This window comes from Capricornis sumatraensis, chromosome 18, assembly GCF_032405125.1.
Source record: "Capricornis sumatraensis isolate serow.1 chromosome 18, serow.2, whole genome shotgun sequence".
Classification (NCBI taxonomy): domain Eukaryota; kingdom Metazoa; phylum Chordata; class Mammalia; order Artiodactyla; family Bovidae; genus Capricornis; species Capricornis sumatraensis.
This window is the reverse complement of record NC_091086.1, coordinates 36,159,775-36,178,523: the sequence shown is the minus strand read 5'-3', so window position 1 is coordinate 36,178,523 and position 18,749 is coordinate 36,159,775. Positions and strand designations below refer to the sequence as shown.

The following is an 18,749-nucleotide window of genomic DNA, read 5'->3' as shown; positions in this document are numbered from 1 at the left end:
GAAACTTGGGGTAAAAAATGAATAGCACTCAAAAAAGTAAATCCTAGAGCATCATTTATGATAAAGGTGAAATCTGAGCAATGGGGTGGGGAGAGTAGCAATAGAAGTCATAAAGGAAAAAGTATTAGTTTTAATTATGTTTATAAACTCACTTGACATTAACACAGTAGAGACATAATGTAGCTTTATGAGAAGATGTAAAATGTATCGACATTCTTTGTAAAACAACAGGTGGCATGAAATTATAAATGATAGTATTACTGTTATTGTTATTATTAGTCAGCACTATACATTGATAAGGACATGGTTCCCTGAGGATCTCTATTATATATGCCAATTTGAAGATATTCAGAGTTGATTCTAGTTATGCATTTTTCTCCATATTTTGTTAGCCATATAATGCAGGAGTAAATTGCACAAGTAAAATGGATCAATATTTTGACAAAGTAGAAATACAGAACTTTCAGAGGTAGAAAAAAAGGTGAAGAATAATTAGTATTTAGAATGGCAATACAATCACAGAAATAAGAAGGGACAGGAGAATTTGGTTAAATTACTGATCTTGATAACATTATCGATACAGGAAAAATTTTTATCTCAGAATGAACTAAGGCATTTCTGAAGACAAATTTCGTAGTGAACTAAGGGATTCTCAAAGGCAATGGTCTACCCCTGAAATTTAAAAAAATGATAAATATATACTCATGAACACAAAACACAAGGGATTAAAGCTAAACTAGAAACAGAATTCACATATCTCAAAGCCAACAGGTTGCCCCAAAGTTTAAGAAAAACAACTGAGCCTTATCATGTACTCCAGATGTTAATAAAGTGGACCATTTGGAAAGGAAAGAAGTTCCAGAAAACAAATGTTCACGAGCAATGGACCTTTGTTATTCTAACATATAAATAACAAAATATAAATCACAGGGGCACTGATGCCATTTGCTAGACTAAGCAGGAGTTTCACTTCACATATTTTTATTCATGAGTAAAATATGACAGGTTTCACTTCAATTAAGAACTTATTTATTTGTTAACCTATTTCTCTCTTCCACTCTTCCATGATGCCTTTTCCCATAAAATAAGCAACAAATCCCAAGCAAATCTAGTTTACTCTCAATACTTAGGTGAACAGAGTTGAATAGGATTTATCAAAATACGAGACCACTCCCCTTTCCTCTAGCCCTAACAATTTACATGGATGCCCTTTACTTGACTTTAAACAGATATCCCAAATTCTGTGTGTCCAAACAGAACTCATCTAAACCGAGCCTACAAGCATGGAAACCCTCTGTTCCCAAATCCTCCTGCTAGTTTACTGACTCCATATTGTAGTTCCCTTCTGTCCACTGGGTGGACCCAAAGCATCCATGCAGAAGGGCAGCTAAGAGACTTCCCTGGTGCTTGAGAGGTTAAGACTCTGCCTTCCAATGCAGGGGACCTGTGTTTGATCCCTGGTCTGGGAACTGGGGATCCCACATGCTGTGAGGCAGCTGGACTAGTGTGCCATAGCTATCACCACAACTAAGACCTGATGATGCCAAATAAATATTAAAAAGAGAGAGAGCAGCTAAGCAGTGCCTGTTCCCACTATATCATCTGCTTTACCATAGTTCTCAGGCCAGCAGGCTTGAAAGTACATAATTATAACAGAAAACGTGAAAGTAAAAGTGTTAGCTGCTCAGTCATGCCCAACTCTTTGCAACTCCATGGACTATATGTAGCCTGCCAGGCTCCTCTGTCCATGGAATTCTCCAGGCAAGAATACTGGAGTGGGTTGCCATTCCCTTCTCCAGGGGGATTTCCTGACCCAGGGACTGAATCTGGGTCTCCTGAATTGCAGGCAGATTCTTTATCATCTGAGCCACCAGAGAGGTCCATTTATTACAGAACAACCAACCAAACGGAGAAGGCAATGGCACCCTACTCCAGTACTCTTGCCTGGAAAATCCAACAGACGGAGGGGCCTGGTGGGCTGCAGTCCATGGGGTCTCTAGGAGTCAGATACAACTGAGTGACTTCACTTTCACTTTTCACTTTCATGCATTGGAGAAGGAAATGGCAACCCAACCCAGTGTTCTTGCCTGGAGAATCCCAGGGACGGGGGGGCCTGGTGGGCTGCCGTCTATGGGGTCACACAGAGTCGGACACGACTGAAGCGACTTAGCAGCAGCAGCAACCAACCAAACACACATAAACACCAATTTTTAAAAATCCTTTTTTTTATCAACACATTTTTATAATATGGAAAACAACTTGACATTGCTAATAGTCATGCTATTAACTATCATCATTAAAAGGCATGCTTCTGTGTACTTCTAGGATCATGACCCTGGCCAGTTGTTTCCCTTCCTAGGTTTTTAAAAATCAAATTATACTTCTGTGATGGACATTATCTCATAATTAGATGCTATCATCTTTTAAGTGGTAGTTGATGTTAAACTGACCCTTCTGTTCTTTCATCATTAGACTTCGATTCTGCTGCTTTATTCCTAAAGCTGGTTAGGGTCTCTTTTATTGTCTATTTTAGTTCTCTCTTGAACAGAACATAAAGCTCCTTTCTTTTTATTCTGGCTTTATTGAGATAATCAGGGTTTCCCTGGTGGCTCAACAGTAAAGACTCCACCTGCCAATGGAGGGGACATGGGTTCAATCCCTGGTTTGGGAAGATTCTCTGAAGAAAGAAATGGCACCCCACTCCAGTATTGTTGCCTGGGAAATCCCGTGGACAGAGGAGACTGGTGGCTACAGTCCATGGGTTTGCAAAAGAGTCAGACACAACTTAGGGACTAAACAATAACAAATTTGATAATTGATAAATAACATTGCATTCATTTAAGATATACAATATAATGATATATGTATCTATTGTGATAATCACAATAAGTTAGTTACCATCCACCACCCCACACAATTGCAAAAATATAGAATGCTTCAGGAATTTGCATGTCACCCTTGTGCAGGGACCATGCTAATATCTGTATCCTTCTAAGTTTATGTGTGTGCTAAGGAAGTGAACACTAAAGCTCATTTTCTTCACCTTGATGAAAAAATGCTTCATTTTACTTGGATTTTTAGTGTCTGGATTATTACAAATTAAGACACAAATGTGGAGAGGGAAATGGCAACCCACTCCAGTATTTTTGCCTGGGAATTCCATGGACAGAGGAACCTGGCAGGCTATAGCCCATGGCGTCGCAAAGAGCTGGACACGACTAAGCAACTAATACACACACACACACACACACACACGACACAAATGACTACTTACTCTCTCTACTTTAACTCCTTCTAGTCCATTCTCCAGCAGCACATTCAATCTACGTACACACATGCTTAAAGCTTTCTCATAGCCTCAAAATTAAGTCAAATGTACCAAGGGATCACAGCAAGCTGACATCACTCCTATCTATTTTCAGTCCCACTCCTTAACTTTGTTACCCCCTACACCAAAACCCAGACACCTCTTGCCACCCTAAACTACTTGCCATTCCCCAACAAGCCAGTTCACTCTCCTCCATGCCTTTACGTAGGTGGTTTTCTCTGACTCAGTATATGCTCTGGCTTCCTTTCCCTTTGGCTGGCCATTTCTCTAGTCTTTCAAGATGCAGTTCATTTTCAAACATTCTCAAAGATCTACCTTTATCTCTGCAAATCAGCCCTCCCAGTAGGTTCAGCTCCCATCTGTATGACCCATCACTTATCATGTGACCGCACTGTACCACCTGTTTCTCTGGTAGCCTTCACCAGTGTAACCAAAACTCCCTAAGAGCAGGGATCATATCCTAACCATCTTTGTATCACAAACATCTAGCAGTGATTGATATTAATGGAATCTAGGAAAACTACCTAACTGACTTCAAAACTGTACTGCAATAGTATTCTACTGTATAATGTTATCATGCATGTGTGCTAAGTCCCTTCAGTCATATTGGACTCTGCGACCATATGGACTGTAGCTTCCCAAGCTCCTCTGTCCACAGGATTTTCCAGGCAAGAATACTAGAGTGGGTTGCTATGCTCTTCTTCAAGGGATCTTCCTGACCCAGGGATCAAACCCATATCTCTTAAGTCTCCTGCATTGGCAGATGGGTTCTTTACCACTAATGCCCCCTGAGACGCCCTAATGGTATCATAGCTACCTTGAATTGTGCTGGAAGTTGAAAAGCCAAATGCTTTCACCTGAACCACAAGAAAACCAAAATCTCTCATTAAGATTTAGAGTATTTCCACTGTGATTGAAATGTGAGCTTTAAACTTAATGAAATCAAACAGATGCTCTTAGCAGTTTGATCAACTATTCTTCCAACAGATATCTGTATAGCAGATGGCATAAACAATTCAGCATATATTTAAATACTGATATAAAGTTAAAATAACATAAAATCTTTCAAATTTATTAAGGATTTATTTCTTCATGAGTGCCTTTTCAGGGGACTGGCATCCCTGACTAATTTTCATACACGCTCTCAAACATTTCTCTCCTCTTTCTTTCTTCTTCCAGGAAGAAGGCAAATGCCCCTTTGCAATGTTGCTATTGTTCAGTCGCTCAGTTGTGTCTCACAGTTTGCAATCCCATGGACTGCAGCATGCCAGGCCTCCCTGTCCTTCACCATCTCCCGGAGCTTGCCCAAACTGATGTCCATTGAGTCAGTGATGCCATCCAACCACCTCTTTCTCCGTTGTCCCCTTCTCCTCCTGCCTTCAACCTTTCCCAGCATCAGGGTCTTTTCTAATGTAATGCAATGTTACATTTATGCTGTTCTGGACTCAAGCTGAAGCACCACTCTAGCAATGAAAGTATCATCCTTTATATATCTTTTTCAGGAAATAAAGTTGGCACACATACTCAGTATATATAAACTGACAAGAAACCTCACAGAGACTACTTTTGGTTTCCTCCAATGAGGATGACACACCTAACACTGACAAAGGAGGTAAAAATTGTTGTCCATTATTCAAATGTGGAAATGTGCCCTGTGTAGTGAAGACAGTCCCTACAGGTCTTATGAGACAAGCATGAGAGGCATAAATATGAACATGAAGTATTGTTTATATGGTGTTATCAGTTAGCTTCCAATCATCCCTGAGCATATAAAAAACTAAATAAAAAACCCATTATTTTTACTTTCTCAGTTCAGTTCAGTCACTCATTCGTATCTGACATTTTGTGACCCCATGGACTGCAACACAACAGGCTTCCCTGTCCATCACCAACTCCCAGAGCCTACTCAAACTCATGTCCATCGCATTGGTGATGCCATCCAACCATCTCGTCCTCTGTTGTCCCCTTCTCCTTCTATCTTCAGTCTTTCTCAGCATCAGGGTCTTTTCAAATGAGTCAGTTCTTCACATCAGATGACCAAAGTATTGGAGTTTCAGCTTCAGCATCAGTCCTTGCAATGAATATTCAGGACTGATTTCCTTTAGGATGGATTGGTTGGATCTCCTTGCAGTCCAAGGGACTCTCAAGAGTCTTCTCGAACACCACAGTTCAAAAGCATCAATTCTTCAGCGTTCAGCTTTCTTTATAGCCCAACTCTCACATCAATACATGACTACTAGAAAAACCATAGCTTTGACTGGATGGACCTTTGTTGGTAAAGTAATGTCTTTGCTTTTTAATATGCTTTCTAGGTTGGTCATAACTTTTCTTCTGAGGATCAAGTGTCTTTTAATTTCATGGCTGTACTCGCCATCTGCAGTAACTTTGGAGCCCAAGAAAATAAAGTCTCTCACTGTTTCCATTGTTTCTCCATCTATTTGCCATGAAGTGATAGGACCAGATGCCATGATCTTAGTTTTCTGAATGTTGAGCTTTAAGCCAACTTTTTCACTCTCCTCTAGAACATAATTAATCAGATATGATTGTTCTCAATATGCTCCGATTGTCTCTTGAGGGTAGATTAAAATGGCAGAGGCTTTTTTCCGTATAAGAATAAACCATGAGTCTTTGGTGAACAAGGGCACTGAATTTTATCCTGTCCTTTATTATCTCCCATTAGTGGGTTAGTCGCTAAGTGTGTCTGACTCTGGAAATCCTATGGAGTGTAGCCCACTAGGCTCCTCTGTCCGTGGGATTCTCCAGGCAAGAATACTGGAGTGTCGCCATTTTTCTTCTCCAGGGTATCTTCCTGACCCAGAGATTGAACCCTGGTCTCTTGCATTACATGCAGATATTGTCTGAACCACCAAGGAAGTCCCACTATTCCCCATTACTCCCTCAACACATTTTAGGACAAAAGCAATTCAAACAGTCTATATTGCCTAATCTTAGAATTCCCACGGGCTTGCCAGAATCATTCCCCATGTAAGGACCAAGTAGCAGAGAATACGCTTGATTACACTAAAGTTTTAAGGTGCTTTGCCAATATCCCTGAATTAGTTTGATATTCTGTATGACTCAGGATTCAAATACAGTTTTCTCTCAGTGCAGTGTCAGGCACATAGTCATTAAGTATCAATATACCGACTATGTTTAGTGGGTGGTCAGAGGTATTATGTAGCTACTTATAATTTAGAATTAAGAAAATTGCTGTTAATAATTTACTTTTCTGCCTAGTATGTTAAGGAAATAGTTCTGTAATATATTGTTCTCTGAAAAAGATAGAGCAATTACCAGGGGAACCATTTCTATCAGCTTTTGGCACTATTAGATCAAGGTCAGAGTTAGGGGCAGAATCTATAGTTTGAGTTTACCAAGTCAGGTAGTATTTGACCTTTAAATTGCTGTTTTGTCGTGCCATAGCTATTGCAGAGAAAGTGATCCTGTTATATCCAGTTTCATTGCTAAAATAAATACAAGGTCATTGCCTCCAGCAGGTGACTGGAAAACATACAGTATAATCTTCTTGATCTTGACACCCAAAACACAACTAAGAGTTTTTCCCAAGGCCTTCTGAATGCACTGAGAAATATAAATAAATAAAACAATATGTTACTCATAGTCACCTACGAACAATTTAATTTGGCCAGGCATACAAAACCAGCTTCCTTAAATAAGAGCTACCCAGGGTCTCATTAGTGCAGATGAAAAAAAAAAAAAAAAATCAAGGTCATGCTAAAGGTGTATGACTTCATGGTGGAAAATTTCAATCCTCCAAACACCTCCGGGTAAGAAACCAAAAAGCAAGAGGAACAACAACTGTCAGGCAGATTTCAAAATCTCGTTCAGACCATTGGACAAATACTAAGTTAGGAAAAAAGCTGAAATTCTAAATATACTGAGGTATACATTTTTACAAAGTAAGGTTGACAAGGCTGAAGGCGGGTGTCGAATGTCTCTTATTATAATGAGCAGAACTTAGCATTATCTCCACACAAATGCGAAAGTGGAAAAGTGAGCAACTCAGAATTCTAAAGTGACCTTTTCATGTGAATTACATCTTAGGAAAAAAAAATGATTTGTGAATTGTTCTTATGAGTAGATAAAAATGCATTTTTCTGTTTATCTTTTAATCCTGGTCTGCCATATTTTGAATGATAGAAGAAAAGTGATTATAATGTTGAAATGCAAGCAAAGATGAGAAAACATTAATTAAACTGTATTTATTGAATAATAAATGTAAATATTAAACATATCTGCCCCATTATACATGCTTCTATCTACTTTAATACATACTTAACTATATATCATATATATTATACCCGAATATATAAAATGAGGATAGTTACCTATCAGAGCTCATCTGAGCTAAAAATTAATGCTGATAGCATTAATGGACTTGTGATCTATTTAATTCTGCAGCTTTTAAAACCAGGAAGGCTGATCTTTTCTAAATGATGTTATGGTAGGAAAAAGGTTATGAGTGTAGGCTGGCAAGTCCATAGGAAAATAGTAGTAAGTTTCCAGTTAGATTCTGATGCTGATAAATCAATATAACTGTCAACAGCTGGGTCCTAAGATAAACGCAGATGTGTAAAGAGAAAGCAAACAATCATGGAAATGGAAGCAAACAGGGTGCTTAAGGACATCAGCCATCTGGGAACTGCTTCTTTGAGAAGCTGTAAATCAAGTCAGTCTGCCTTCTCTGTAAAAGTGTTTTATTTTAATTTGGAGATTTATCTAATTCTATAAGTCATTGGCATAACCCAACCCAGAAGTATTACCAAAGCATAAATTGCACATTCACACCGGAGATACTTGCCTTCATCACAAAATATTAGGAGATCAATAGCAGTGTCCTTGGGCTCCTGAGGCAAGTGTCCTTTGGTGTCATGAAGCCCCAGTGATGCACAATATATTTTTGCCTGGTATCTCCTTGGACACTTTAAGGAATTTAAAAGGAACATCATATTGTGGTAGTCTGGGTTTGCTTTAAGGTACCAAATATCTTGTGCCTTGTTTGGGGGAGCTTAGAGTGTGGTTCCCTATGACACTATACAGGCTCCCTTTGATAGACAAACTTAAAGACTGTGAACTATTATTTCATATCCTATGACATAGTTAGCAGGATGGAAAACTCTCATGGAAACACTGGGACAGTTTGCCAAGTGGCTGTTTATCCAGTACCTACAAATAGTTATTGGGAAGTACCTTGAATGCAAGAAATTCTCACCCCTTGGGAGAGGTTGATACTCTCATATTATGGGGAATGAGCTAGGAAGAAGGCAATAGTTGGATGTCACCCAGAAACCCAAAGGAGTGCTGATAACCAGGCTGCTGGAAAAATCAAGAGCCAGATATTCCCTAAGATATTTGAGTAGATAAGCAAGTGTTTCTATTAGAGACCTTAGAATAAGCTTTCCTGCTGGAAATCTGTGTACCCTTCCATATTTGTCCTTCAGCTCTCTCTGCCCTGCCCTTTGCCCAGAAAACTGACCCATTTGGATAACACAGTAACGTGTTCTGACTTCCAGTTAGATTAAGTTAATGAGAAACATTGACAGATGATCAGAGAGAAGAAGAATGTGGTCAGTATTTTAGACTTCCACTTCAAAGAGAGTGAGTGGGCTGTGTTTTCTGTTAAAGGTAACTTCTCCTATCAAAGCAGCCCCACCTACAAGACTTTGTCTTCTGGGTTTTAGTGTTGGTAGCAGTTCTCTGATTACCATCCTGAGCACTCTGCTATCTCTTGTGGTCTCTAAATTCCATTTACAACTTTAATAGTCTTCTTTTGAAAACTTCCCTCAGTTTTGCAATTTGAGAACACCAAGTGTACTCTGTGTGGACCCTGGCTATGCAGTGTTTCAAGTAGAAAGGGAAGAAATATGAATATACCAGGAAAGAGAAATAAACTTGCCCGAGAGTCAAGACATGTTGGCTTAAGAGATCAGTCACTAGTGATTCTGTGAAGTGAAGTCATTTCCCTTCTCTGGGCACCTTTCATTTTTAAAAACTAAATTTGTACTCCTGGGATGAAAACTTTATTTTTGGCTCTAAATGTCTGTCTTTTTCTTATTCTAGACACAGAAACAACTTGTTTGATTATAAGACCACGAATGCCTATTTTATACTCTTTCTGCATCCTGGGGCACATTGCTGATCACTTTATCAATATCCATTCCCTTTTCCCTACAGAACCCCATATGATTTGGGGTGACAATATGCCTAGCTTTATAAAAGACATTATTCATACTGCTTGGGGAAGGATGGGACAGCCAAGTGATTGAATACTGGTCAATGAGGTGAAAGTCCAAGTTACTGGGCAGAGTTTCTGGAAATCTAAGAGGCCATCTCATTGGAGTTGCCCTTTTCTTCCTTTTGCCTGAAATGTGGATTGATGACTGGGGTAAGGAAGTCTTCCCTAGAGTGACAGCACAGGCTTACTCTATGGCAGATGGAGGCTGGGAGCTGATAGCATCATGGAAGTGGCAATACAGCCATTGATATTACCTTTCTATCTACATGGTGCATGCTAAATTGCCTCAGTCATTTCCGACTCTTTTCAACTTTATGGACTATAGCCTGCCAAGCTCCTCTGTCCATGGGATTCTCCAGGCAAGAATACTGGAGTGGGTAGCCATTCCCTTCTTCAGAGAATCCTCCCAACCCAAGGATCAAAACTGGGTCTCTTACATTGCAGGCAGGTTATTTATCCTTGAGCCATGGTAGAGCTTACTTAATTTAGTCTCATGTTTCTGTAACATAAAGTCTTCTATACTTCTCTAACTCAGAAAATAATCAAGTTACATACAAACCATGTAGTCCTGGATAACTCAGGTCAGAGCTCTAGTTGGTGCCCCAGTAAACCCTTGCTTCCCCTTTCCTCGTCCTGTATCCAACTGAATCCCTCAAACTTCACAAGGACTGTGCTAAAATCACATGCAGCTCTAATTTTTAAACCCAGAAGGGACAGCTAACTTAATTCATGTGATTCGCTTATTTTACAGTTTCTCAGTTTCACTTACAGTTAGATACCCGAGAGGAACTCCTGCACCCAGGAACTCCTGTGTGTAAAGAAGAAAGTTCACAGCAGCATGGCTTTTAACAGGAAAGATCTAGAAGCAGTACCTGCATGTTGTAGAATATTATACTGCATTGAAAATAAATGAGTTACAGTAACATGCAATCACAGGGATGGATATGTCAACAAAATAATGAGTGAAGGAAGCATATCTAACAAGATATATAACTTACTAACCTTTTCATAAATTTAAACAAAACAACTAAAACCAAATACTATGTTTTGAAAAATATAATGTCACTGAACAAGACCCTCTGAATAGTTCCCTACCTATGTCCTCTGTCTGCCTTTTGTTTGTAGAAAAACTTGAGTCAAAGAATAAATTTAATCATATAACTGAAAAAATGCAGAGAGAGAAAAACAGTCAGCCAAGACAAAACAATAATACTTTAGCCATTAAACAAAGTCAAGGACCTTTAGTTTTTCCTCAAGGACTATAGTTAATTGACGCCATGTCCTTTGAACAGTTTTGCAGATACTGAAAACCCCAGCAGGTGGAAGAAGTTAACTGTATGCTGCCTACAAGCATGTAGACTGCAGACTGGTTGGAAACCAAAGGCTGATGAAGCCAACTCCCAATTACTTCACTGCCAACCAATCATAAAAAGGTCCACAAGCTGATCACGCCCTGCTTATTCTGTACTCTAAGACTCCTCAAAACCCACTCCAGGGTGGGTCACACAGTCTTGAGGGCATAAGCCTGCTATGACCCTCTTTGCCTGGCAAAGCAATAAAAGCTACTTTTATCTACTACATCCAAAACTCTGCCTGAGTTTCCATTTGGCACCGGTAAACAGAGATCAAATTTTGGCAACAGTACTGCTTAGATACGCACATGTTTTTACAACTATAGTTTAAAGGCAAGGGACTGAAAAATACAGAATTCAATATTGAATGTGCACTTTTTAATTTACAATTATTAAATAATTATAACTATAGGTATGTATGTGTAGATAGATAGCTTCTATATCAGTTTGAAATGTATATATATGGTATGAGTTAGAAAGGCAAAAAGTCTAATAGGTACCTCATAAATATTTTTTAGGCTCACTTCTTTTTTTAAGAAAATGTTTTATTGTGGTAAAAGTTACATGTTCTAAAACATACTATCTTAATCATATTTAACTGTACATTTCAATGGTACTAGGGCTTCCCTGATGCTCAGACTGTAAAGAATCTGCCTGCAATGTGGGAGACCTGGGTTCGATCCCTGGGTTTGGAAGATCCTTTGGAGAAGGGTGCAACCCACTCCAGTATTTGCTTGGAGAGGCCATGCACAGAGGAACATGGTGGGCTACAGTTCATGGGGGTCACAAACAGTCACAAAGAGTTGGAAACAACTGAGCTACTAACACTTTCAGTGGCACTAAGTACATTCACATTTGTTACAGGTGGGGTGGGGAGGGATGGGGGCTTAGGCTCACTTTTTAAACTACTCAAACTACTCCAGATAACCTTCCAATGTGAGCAAACTGTCCTTTCACTTGCCATAATTTATCAACCTGAAAATATATGTATTATTCAACTATCCCACCCCTTTCACAATTCTCCCACACAAATTTCCTCAGTTAACTTGCAGCCACTCTGCATTGCTGAGATTTTAAGAAGAAATACTGTGCTCAGACAGGGACTGAAAGTAAAGAATTAGTTGCTCAGTCATGTCTGACTCTTTGCAACCTGATGGTCTAGTCCATCAGGCTCCTGTGTCCATGACATTCTCCAGGCAAGAATACTGCCTTAGGTAGCCATTCCCTTCTGCAGGAGACCTTCCTGATCCAGGGAATGAAAGTGGGTCTCCTATATTGCAGGCAGATTCTTTACCATCTGAGCCACCAGGGAAGCCCCTAAACAAGGACAAGGCATTGATTATTGCTTGCAGTTTAAGAATAACAGCCACAAAATCTTTCAGTGACTATCTCCTAAACTCAGCTTCCTTCAGATCAGCATTCAAGTCTCACCCCGCTAGGCCTCAGTCTACTTTTCTACCTTCTCTAAGTTTATCTCCATGCTTCTCCACAACTCTCCACTGCAACTGAATTCCTCCTCACTCCCAAATAACCTGAAGACCTTCTTAAATCAGAATTCCTCTCAAGGAATCTTTTTGTTGGCTATATTCTGGGTGTCTGGGAAGCTCTCTTCCTCACTTTCTATGGATTTAAAATCTATCCATCCTTCAAAATTCAGCTCAATTTTTGCCTCTTCTGTGACAATATTTCCTAAGAATCACTATGACAGTTTTCATTGGTAAAACACTCACTAACACATGCACACTCCATCTTCTTCCACTCCTGTCTCTCTTGCTCACCATCGTAGACCCGGAGTTATCCCAGGGTCTGGCTCGTGATGGAGGTTGAATAAAGAGCTCCTTAATGTAAGAACTTGAAAATATCTTCAATTACTCTCTTGGGATATTCTTTAAATTATGTTTTTTTTTTCTTTCTCTTTTCTTCTCAGCTGAACTTTGGAGAATGAGAACTATGTCAATCCCATGCTTCCCCTGATCTTGCCAGTTTGATTGCTTATAAAAAGTACTTCCTAAAAATCTGATTTACTTCAAAACAAAAATAGAATTGGGATTGAATTTATATGAATTGCTCCATTAAAAAAATATACAAACCAACCAAGTGCTAACAACTTCTATAGAAATTAGGAAATTAACCTTTAGCTTCTGAGTAAGGCATCTAAGGTTCAGAATCAAAAGTTACAGGGACAAAATCCAACTCTTTATAAATAAATTTACAAGAAATTTCCAAAGATTTTGAAGAAAATATTACTTTCACTAATAGATGGGGTACAATGCCACTGTTAAATTATAAATGCTATTAAGTTATATTATAAACTGCATTTGGGGATTTGTTTTCCTTAATAAACTGTAGCATATTATTTTCACTTTGTATATTGCTGGCAGTGTTGACAATTTATCCAAATATAGAGTGCAGTCTCAGTATTTTAAGTCTTCATTAGTAAACACATTGTAACAAGTAACAGAAAAGAGTGATTTCTTTATATAATGTTTATTATTTATTTTGCAGTATGCTGGTTCTTCGTTGGTTTGCAGGCGTTTTCTTTCTTGTTGTGTTAAGTAGGGGCTACTCTCTAGCTGTGGTGGGTAGACTCCTCCCTGGGATGGCTTCTTTGCTGCAGAGCAGGAGCTCTAGGGTACAGGGGCTTCAGTGGCTGTGGCATGTGGCTCAGTAGTTGTGACTCCCTGGTTCTAGAGCACAGGCTCAGTAGCTGTGGTGCATGGGCTTAGTTGCTCATGGCCTGTGGGATCTTCCCAGATCAGGGATTGAATCCGTGTCTCCTGCATTGGCAGGCTGACTCTCCACCACTGAGCCGCTAGGGAAGCCCTCTATTGCTACTGTTTATCATGGAAAACATATTCACTTTCAAAATACTGGGCATATTTTATACATTATATCAATATAAAGTATATATTATATATGCAGATATACACATATATATGGCAGATGTGTTACAGGATATTATCTGCATCATCACTAATGATAAAGATGCTTTAAATCAAGGAGTCATTGCTTATAATTCTCATTAACAGTCTAGTGTTTACTATGTAAACATAATGAAATCAAGGAAGATGGCATTGATATTTTATTATAATTACTAGCATATTATTTCTTGCATGCAGTGAGAAATTAATAATTCATGCATGGTGCTTTGAGCTTTTCTTGCCCCTTGTTGATTGGAATAGCATGAGATCATTATCATAAATTCAAATGTAGTGATATATGCTCACAATTAACAGCTTATACCTTCTTACCTTCTGTAGCATACAATAAAGCACTTATACAATTTATATTCAGGTAATAATAATTAACACCTGTGTGGCATTTCATTTAATACTAAGTAATCCAATTATTGGGTCATTTGACAAACTCAAAAATCATGCATTAAATCCTTGGAGATAAAGGGACACAAATGCATGAAATAATTATAAGCTAATTTCTGGAAACACATTAGTAATGATGCCAAACTATATTTTCTCATACTACAAAGTGATTTAGTAATTTTAGCTGAGAATATGGCAGAAGATATTTCATATATAGATAGTAGTGATGAAAAGGGAAAGCAAGGAGAAGGCCTACTCAGAGAAGAGAATATTCTAATTCCATGTAAGAGAGAGCAAAAGAATAACTAAGCTCATAAAGGACTAAGTAACAGACCAGTGAGACATGACTTGTTTGAAGCATTTGGGGGAGAGCTTTGAATCAATTCCATGTGGAGAAGGCAATGGCACCCCACTCCAGTACTCTTGCCTGGAAAATCCCATGGATGGAGGAGCCTGGTGGGCTGCAGTCCATGGGATCGCTAAGAGTCAGACTCGACTGAGCAACTTCACTTTCACTTTTCAGTTTCATACATCGGAGAAGGAAATGGCAACCCACTCTAGTGTTCTTGCCTGGAGAATCCCAGGGACGGGGGAGCCTGGTGGGCTGCCATCTATGGGGTCGCACAGAGTCGGACACGACTGAAGCGACTTAGCAGCAGCAGCAGCAGAGTTTGAAATGAATTAGAATCACTAGGATTCTGGACTGGAAAAAGTGATTGTTTTTTGATTGATTCATGGATTGATTAAGAGATTTCACCAGGAGGAGGATATGGAATCATCCCAAGAGAGAGGGAGACACTGGCAGGTTTCACCTATAATTTAAAAATGAAATCATGATGACATGAAGCAGACCTATGCTTGGAAATAGCAGAAGGAACACACACAAAGCCAATGACAAACTAAGATTTAGAACTTGATGATGTGGAATCCAAAATGAGTAATGAATAGTGTTGCTGTGATTCTGCAGGAATGAGATAAAAATAGAATACATTTACTTTCCAGAGCCTGGACAAGCGAGATTCCTCCATTCCTCCTCATCTAAAGAATAGCTTCATCTCTCCCTACAGTTAATTCTATTTAACAGTTTGAAAAGGGAACATTTGCTTAGAATAAAGTGTGATGGATCTAATGAGTGTGATGGATCTGATGGGTGTGATTCTTCACTGAAACATTTACATGTATTCTAAATGCCATTCCACTCCATCTCTTTTAAGAATTATTAATTTGGCACCAAACAAACAAATGGATTATGAAGCAAATGAGAATGATTGGCCATGTCAAGCTCCCCATTCTCTTCATGGGAGCACACATTTTAATAGGATCTACTCCCTAAAGAGAATTCAGAAGCACTTAAATCTGCTCACCATATGAACCTAAAAAGGTTCATGTGTTTTTGTATTAACCACAGAGGGGAAAAAAATATCTCTTCTTCAATCACCTGTTAACTGATGAAAAAGGAACTTTTTAAAACTACAGAGCATATAAAAGGAAAATATAATCTAAATTCACAAAATAACAAAAACTTAGCAGTATATATGCCTAGTTTATGAAAGTTATATTCTCATTGTTGTGCTGTGCCTATAATTCATTTTATATGTCTATAGTTTATAATGTGAATTATGCTATAATATGAAAGGCATATTCATGTATTCTTGCTGTGCTGCAAATGAAATAAGGTTAAATTGCTTTGGCATATCAGTATTTTCTATGAATTGACTCCTACACAGCTAGCTGACACTGGCCAGCTCTATACTTTTAAAAATGTTTACTTCCTAAGGTGTTTTTTACAGCTGCCTGTTTCCAAGATACCAAGAGTGGAGTACATTGCAATTTCCTACTTTTAGATGTCAAAGAACAACAACAAAAGCCCTAATAACTCCTGCTTGAATTTAGTTCACTGGTTTATCTTTTTAAAAAATGTTTTTGTGACCAATGGTCTAAAAACCCAGCTTTTAGTTTATTAAAAACACTAAAATAAATAAGGAAAAAAAAAGACTTTCACCCTCCACAATTTTCCACGTTTAGGGTTAAAATTTAAGCCTTAAACTTACTCTGCTGAAATTCTTTTGCTTTTTAAAAAAATATCTAAATATTTATCTTTGCTCTAAAATCTACTCAGCCTTTTATTTTAGATAAACTTAGCTTCTCTTGCAAATTAGCCTGCAAATATATGGGTATTTTATTAGGTTTGACCAAGCTGTGGATTTTGATGCCATCGTCTGTGAAGAAAACTTATTGTTTAAATGTTGTATTGTTTCAGTTAGTGCTGGAAAAAGTGTTATATTCCTAATACATGGACACATACATCAAAAGCATAGTTCCATTAAATTACTTTTATTTTCACTTATAGCTTATTGGCTATAAGTTATTTTTAAAAACTTTACAATTAAAACAAAGTGTAAAATACTTATAAAGAATAAAGGTCACCTTGGAATTTGATATATAAACTAGAAAAACACTTTCAACTTAATAATTAATCCATAAAACTTTTATTATTTAGCACTGATGAAATTACCTGATTGGGTTTATGGTTCAGTACGTAATGACATTGTTTCTAAGTCATTTAAAGTACAAGGGAGTGTTTCATGTCTTTGCTTAACTAATCTTTGGTTCTGGGAACAAATCCTACTTTACTAACACTGTATGGAGGTAATTCTTGATTACTTTCCATTTTCATAATTTCAGGGCATTATATGAGGGAGAACATTTTGTCTTTAGCCTGTTAGCTCTGCAGTATGGTGGAAAGATGAGGCATAATTTAAAATGAGATGGTCTTAAAATGTGTGTTTGGCTTCTTACTAGCTGTTTTACATTGAAGAGGCTGCTGAATCTCTCTGAGCCTATATTATCCTGTATAAAAATGCAGATTAAACTTGCAGAATCATTACAAGGATTAAATGAGATAATGAATGTAAAGTACTTGGCACACTGGAAAAAAAACAGTATATACTTTAAAAAAAATCTACACATCCTCACTATATGTAAATTAAGTAACATTGCACAATTTGATTTTAGACATGATTTTAATCAGTTTCAAATTTTTTACTATGAGTTCATTTCTTCTTTGAATTTTCTCCTAAAATTTTGATTACTCATGTCAAGGGTCATTTAAGTGTTTATTTTTCCTTCCTCTCTATCAGGATATCTGGTTTGGATCATCTTAGCACTAACTTGAAGCAATACAGAAACATTCATTTAAAAAAATATTCAAGTCACTAATTTAGCTTTCACACTTTATGAATCTATAAAAATGAATTATATTAGTAAACTTTATACTTAAGTGGTTAATAGCTAATTTATACATATATTTATTAATTTTTATTTACTAGAAGTAAAAGCTATTGTACATTTTTATGTTAAACCTTTTTTTTCTGATTTGTAATGATTTAACATATTTCATGTATTATTAAACTCATATATTATTACCACTCTACAGCTTTAAAAATCAAATCTGGCCTTGGTCCAATACAGAAGAAAGATAGGAAACTGAGAATGAATTAAATTGTCCATTAAAATGAAAAAGAAAAGCTGGATTAGAAACAAAATGATAGGAAGGACCAAAAAAAGCTTAAAACATATTAATACAATGTGGATATATATAATATAATGGACTTCCCAGTTGGTGCCAGTGGCAAAGAACCCACCTGCCAATTGTTCAGTGGCCAGTTGTGTCCAACTCTGAACCCCATGGACTGCAGCTCTCCAAGTTCATCTGTCCTTCACTATCTCCCAGCGTTTGCTCAAATTCATGTTCATTAAGTTGGCCATACACAAGTATTGACTAAAACATGTCTTCGTAGCATCTAGGCCCTGCCACCACTGTGTGCGGCTGAGTTCACAAATCTGTTGTAATCAGTAGCTTTCCTCTCACGTCTCTGACGTTCTTCGCTTACTAAGCTTTGTTTCCTGGCAGTAATTAAAACCTTCTGCCCCTGCTGTAGCTACTGCTGTTGCTGGAAGCATCATAGCTACCTCGGTTTCGTGGTGTGGCAAACTACTGGCCTCCACTACCATATGGGCCAGAACTTCTGCCTCAAAAGTTTCCTCCTTTCATGGGCCCAAAATTTGAAGACAGATTGCTGTAATTGCCAAAAATCACTGTAGCTTCCACCACCTCCCAAACTGCTTCTATCACTATCAAATCTATCATGGCCATCTACACTGTCACTACATCCACCTGCCAATGCAGGAGACATGAGACATGAGTTTGATCCCTGGATTGGGAAGATCCCCTGGAAGAGGAAATGGCACGCCAATCCAGTGTTTCTGCCTGGAGAAGCACATGGACAGCAGAGCCTGGTGGACTGCAGTCCATAGGGTCACAAAGAGCCTGACATTACTGAACCGACTTAGCATGTGTGCATGCACACATATAATATTTTACATATAATCTGAAAAAGGGAGAGAAAGGAATAGAGGATTGAGCAAAAAGACTGGAAACAAGAATATTTTATACTCTTAAGGAAATACTTATTATACAAAGTAATAATAAT

At 38.0% G+C, this 18,749-nt stretch overlaps 1 protein-coding gene and 1 non-coding gene across 2 annotated transcripts in view; both read right to left on the bottom strand.

The window, feature by feature from the left end:
- The window catches only part of HCN1 (hyperpolarization activated cyclic nucleotide gated potassium channel 1), a 446,276-nt gene that overhangs the window by 151,403 nt on the left and 276,124 nt on the right, over positions 1 to 18,749 (bottom strand). The window lies entirely within an intron of this gene.
- LOC138094766 (U6 spliceosomal RNA) lies at positions 2,922 to 3,024 on the bottom strand. The gene has a single exon (XR_011146279.1). It is a non-coding gene; the product is annotated as a U6 spliceosomal RNA (small nuclear RNA).